The sequence below is a fragment of the Clupea harengus genome, chromosome 11 (genome assembly GCF_900700415.2).
Source record: "Clupea harengus chromosome 11, Ch_v2.0.2, whole genome shotgun sequence".
NCBI classification, from domain to species: Eukaryota; Metazoa; Chordata; class Actinopteri; order Clupeiformes; family Clupeidae; genus Clupea; species Clupea harengus.
The window spans coordinates 6,076,594-6,082,683 of record NC_045162.1 but is presented as its reverse complement, the minus strand read 5'-3'; positions in this window follow the sequence as shown (position 1 = coordinate 6,082,683).

Below are 6,090 nucleotides of genomic sequence, written 5' to 3'. Positions count from 1 at the left end.
TTTACCTCATGTAATGGCAGCACCAAATCATTTCCCCAATGCTAACCACACAGACCTCTTTTTGAGTGATTTTAAATGCCGCGTCCTGGCAGTGTTCAGTTGAGCAGGAGAAGGAGAGCTCTAACTCCAGAGAGACCGTTCTCACGGAAATGGGCCTGTCAAAGTGCCCTTCTGTTCTGTCTCTGCAGGACTCGGGCTTGCCCTACTTACCCCTGCCACTGTGAAAGGGGGTCTGGAGGCGTATTCATGGACCGTGAAAACAATCCGTGCTGGCTCCATAAACCCAGATGCCTGTGTGCGTAGGCACACTCAGTACACTTCACTCAGTATCTTCACAGCTGACATCCATTTATCTTTGTGCTAAAAATATTATGCATAAATGCAGACATTTTCTTTGTGCAGATTTTAACACTTGTGATCCCATTCACTTATTAACATTGTGTGGAGGATAATAGGATAATAGTCATTTTTCTTTCTTCAATTAAACAGGTCAAATGTTGTACCATTTACTTTAAAACACTTCAGTTGAGCTTCATTTGCACTGTTCACTCTGCACTGTCCATCCCCTACTTATCAGCAGTGAGTCCGACCCTGTAATTGAATATCTGGTGCCTATTCTGTGCAGCCTGTTTTTTGTAAAACAGAATTTGCAAACAATTGTTGACGTATATTGAGATTAAATCTCTTTTGGTGGCCACAAACACCACTCGGAAAAGCTTCTAATTGAATCACTGGCTTTTGTACATAAGTCAGCATATTCCGACCGGAGTCTCAATACACCATAATAGATTGCTAGTAACCTTTTGCGCTGCTAATATAAAAAAGACAAGCTCTAAAGTGCTGCGCTCAGCACGGTGGAATAACTCATTAAGTGTGTTCGAGGTTGAGAGCGGAGGGGGTCCATCCATCATATATCAGCCCCGGGGAGAGAGAGAGAGAGAGAGTCTGCACAGGGGCTTCTGTGCTACGCTGCTGTAAATCAATGTTGTCAAAATCTATGCGGCAGGGTCTGTAATGTGAGGTGTTAAATGATGTCGGTGTGGGCATGCTGCCCCAAGTCTTGTCAGTCATTTAAATTGACGCGACTATGTGCAGTTAACCCCTGTAAATGAGAAGAATAATAACATTTAAATAGATGGAGTGACATGTGTGCGGTTACATGTGGAGGATGTTGCCAGATGTGGTGATCCCCTGCAGGGCCTTCCAATGCAGATACTGTACATTTAAATTAAGGATCAAAGAAAAATAAATTAAAGACGCATCCTGAAGTGATTTATGCTCCATGTGTATAAAATGCAGTGTATAAAAATGCAAACACTATTGTCATCCATTCTTCATTTGGTCATACTTGGACATGCCAAATACATACATAATCGTATGAATCTTTACACAGCTCTATTTTCAGATTTCTACGCATTTCTATGTAAAATACCAGCCATAAAAAAAAAACATAATTTATTTTCCAAACGAAATAGCTCCTGTACAAAATGAGATGGCCCATCAGCCCCACAGTGCTGGAAACTCCTGAATTCATTAGTGGTCGTGTGGGTTCGGCCCTGGCTGCAGTTATTGATCCATGAAGCTCTTATCCCTGATAAAGGCTTTCCTATGGCCTCACACACACACACACATAATCCTCACTGTCGCTGCTGACATGCCCACGCGTTGGATACCAAGCCGGAGATTGTGGCTTTTCTTGCTGTCTGTTTTGTGGTATTGGAGGAAGATGAGTTATGAGATTAATTTCTTCCCTTGCTGGTTTGTTAAGAGCGAAGCTGCTCTTGCACCTTTGGGAGACAGAGGGCGCCATCAACAAACAGATCAAGAAGGTTTTGGTGAAATATATTTGATGGCTCTCTCGAGTCAGTGCTCTGGCATTTTTCAGTCAAGGGTCCTAACTGACAGTATCTACAGCACTCAGGCAGGTCTACATCAGGCAAACTCAATTTCTTCCTGTCTTATCACTATCAGTGGCAGCTGAGTTAATGGAGAAGGTACTTGGCATAATATTTAAAGATAGAGGGGGCCATTCTGTTTTTCAGATAAAGTCCTATTTCAGCAGATCAAAGGACAGATGAGAGAGCAGTTTTGATGTCTCAAACATTTTCTTTGAAAACTGTTATTTTAATAATTTAACTGGTTTTTGACTTACTGTACTGACTCACTACGTCTATTCACTTTATTATGTAATTGCCATGACGTAACACCCCAGTAACTTGTTAAACTTATGCTTAACTTGCTGCTCATGATTAGTGAGTCCCCATTCAAAAGAACTATGTAAATAACTGGTTTGACATTCTTCTGAGATCACCTATACCCTCTGTAAATCCTCTTCATCCAAAGTTCTCAGATAAGACGTATCAGCCAATATCAATATTTCATAAACAAATGATTGATTTTTATGGAGCCCAGCATTAGTGGTTCTCAGGAGGCGGTCGATCAATCGCGGGGGCGGCCCAGCCTGACTGGATCTGGGGCCGTAATGACATTACCTCCCTGTCAGAGTGGACCATCGACCAGGGCCCTGCGGCTTAAGTGGGCTAATCTGATAAAAAGCATTAAAACATTTGTTCAGTGACACACAGCAGCAGACCTGCTGAAGCCCTCTAGATTGGCCGTCAAAGGCCTGTTTTGGCAGGAGGGAGCAAACATGAAGGTCACGGTCACACAACTCCAGTTCACTCGCTGTTAACGCGCAGGGTAGTAAGGGTCAGGCATTCCGTGTTTGTCATTAGCGATCGCAAATATTTGAGATTAATGGCAAATGCTGTGCTCTCTCATCTCTATGACAACAATGTAACTCCTGAAGCTTCCTGTCTGTGCACAGGCCTACCCAGGCTGCCTTCGCAGTGTGTATACTACCCAGGCTGCCTTCGCAGTGTGTATACACTCCACTCACCCCCTTCTGTGTTTTCCACTCGGACTGAAAACCCCCAACAGACTACCAGACTTTTTGCCCGACGTCAGCACAAAGGAATCTCTCTCACTCACTCACTCTTTCTCTCTCTCACTCTCTCTCTCACACACACACACACACACACACACACACACACACACACACACACACACACACATACACACATACTCACACACACACACACACACACACACACACACACACACACACACACACACACACACCCTCTCTTTCTCTCTCTCTCCCTTCCCTCCCCTGGCCTTGTTTCACTCCTCCTTCTTGTTTCTCTCTCCCTTTCTCTCCTCTCCCTCTTACTTGAAGACAAGCCAAACCATCCCCCCGTCCATCCTCTCACACCATGAGTTCCCGTCTTTCGGCACTGCAGTATATCAGCCTGTGCTGTCAGCGAAGGCCCATGCTGAGACCTGGATATGGTCCATGCTGTGCAGTGCAGTGTAATGTCCTACCCATCATTTGTGGCAGAGCAGCCCACCACCACCCCCCCACCCCCCACAAACACCACACACACACTGCGAATATAAGCCAACACACCTCCACCTATGTAAGATAGTAAGACACATTAATCTGATATTCAAGAGAAAGTCTTTAAAGTGATCAGGTGTGGCTACATGCTAGCATGTCAGAGTGAGTGATAGCGAGGCCATGCTGGGACTGCCGCAGGGGGGGAGGGGAGACAAAGGGCAGGAAACAGGGAAATGGGAAATTAGGAAACGCCACAGCTTGGAGCTCTGAACTCCGGCAAACAGGAAACAATAGAAGGACTTTCATTTCCAGAGACCGGTGCTTTACAATATACCCAAATATGAAAACTATAAATAGCCCTTAAGCTTGCTCCTACACTTCTGTCCACAAACCCATTAGCAAATTAAAGTTGTAATCGGTATATTGATCTCTGTTCTGGCTCCCTTGTAATTTCTCTCTTGTGAGTGTGCTCTCTCTCTCTCTCTCTCTCTATCTCTATCACTGTCTCTCTCTTACAAACACAAACAGACACACACACACAGACACACACACACACACACCACTCTCTTGTTTATGCTCCATTCAGCCTGCATGCTGAAACGTTTCTTGACCTATTTTAAATTGCCCTTCACATTCCATTGAAGTTAATAGTGCTTTTAGGTGAATAGGTACTTCCCACCTGACCGCTGTAAATTCTAAAGCAATGTTGGACTGAATAATACTGTAGCGTTCTCCGCTATTAAGAATCAGGCACGATCTGTTTACTACTGAACTTGTAGCTTAATTGTGGCTGTTGTCGGCCACGCCGTGCAGTTGTTCATTTGAGAAATAACCAAATTAGTCTTCCCAATGTGCCGCCAGGAACCAGCACACCTCTATCACTCCCTTCGCTCTCCATTCAACCCCCAAACCACACACCCAAAGGGGCGTTTCCCCCACATGGCTCAGGTAACAGAGATCCTGGAACTTTACACACATTAACCTGCACAACAACACATAACATTCATCAACTTAGACACGCTACAATACTGACATGCACATGTGCATTTGAATTAACGAATCATTTTGGTGCATTCAGTGATCAAAGATTAGCATGGAAATCATCAGGTATTCTCTTGAATAAAACATGCGATGGGTCATTTAAAGTGACACAATGGGCATTTTCGATTCATGTCATGTTTGTACTGTCAACCAGGGGCGTAACTATAGGGGGTGCAGCAGGTGCGGTCGCATCTGGGTCCGTGGTCTAGGGGGCCCGTAGCCGTGGGCCATAGACCTATTTACGTCAATGTAAATAGTCTGAAGGCGGAATATGTGCGGGGGAGGGGGCGTGGCGGCGGTTAGTGATCTACCCTGACAACTTCACAGTTTCAAGTGTTATAGGCAAAATAAGCTTGCGGCGGGAGGGGGCGTGGCGGCGGCGGTGGTTAGTGATCTACCCTGACAACTTCACAGTTTCAAGTGTTATAGGCAAAATAAGCGTGCGAGGGGAGGGGGCGTAGCGGTGGTTAGTGATCTATCCTGACAACTTCACAGTTTCCAGTGTTATAGGCAAAATAAGCGTGCGAGGGGAGGGGGCGTGGCGGCGGTTAGTGATCTATCCTGACAACTTCACAGTTTCAAGTGTTATAGGCAAAATAAGCGTGCGAGGGGAGGGGGCGTGGCGGCGGCGGTTACAAACATGAAAAAAAGGGGGTACGGTACTGTAAAATATTTTGGGAACCATTGCCTTACGCCACTGACTAGGGCCCGTCATAATAGCCACTGCTGTCAACGAATGGAAAGAAAACACTTTTTAACCTTTTTTCCACATTTTAACATTCACCTGTAACAAGGGTAGCCTTTTCCACATGTATGGTTGCTCCTGCCTTGAGGAATGTGGCCTACACCATCAGTTCCACAACAACTGATAACAAAGCTTCTACCGAAAATGTGCTGCCTTAGCCTTGGTGAGATGTGATGCGTGATGAACAGAAAGCTCTGAATATAACATGTAAGTAGTTTTATAATTCACTAACTGTCAAACTATCAATCAAAAGTTTATTGATTTATGACCCCCAGTAAATTATGATTGACACGTGTCAATGTTTTGAGTGATTTATGACCCCCGGTCAAAGTGGTTGGCATGTGACAAGATTTGACACGGTGACTCATGATTCAATAGTGGTCTATCTCTCTGTTCTCAGGGTAATGCTATGTCATTTCACATGTTAATTAAGTCTTAGAATGTCTTGGCCTGGCAGGGTGTGTGTGAGATTTGGTTGATAGCCCCTTTTGTTTTATAACTCTTGTGTATACAATGTAAGACAATAAACTCACCTCAACCCATAATATACTCACCCTGTGTTCTAGCAGCTGAATCTCTCTTACACACACACACACACACACACACACACACACACACACACACACACACACACACACACACACACACCCACAGAGGCATAGACCCTTTTGATTACAGGGTCTATGGCAGACTTGTTGGGGCATCATTCAGACATGTCTCAGGCATAAGTTTCAAACTAATGGTGACTCAATAGTTGGCTATCTCTCTGTTCTCAGGGTAATGCTATGTCATTTCACATGTTAATTAATTCCTAGAATGTCAAATAGTACCTTTTGTATTATAACTCTTGTGTATACAATGTAAGACAATAAACTCACCTCAACCCATAATATACTCACCCGGT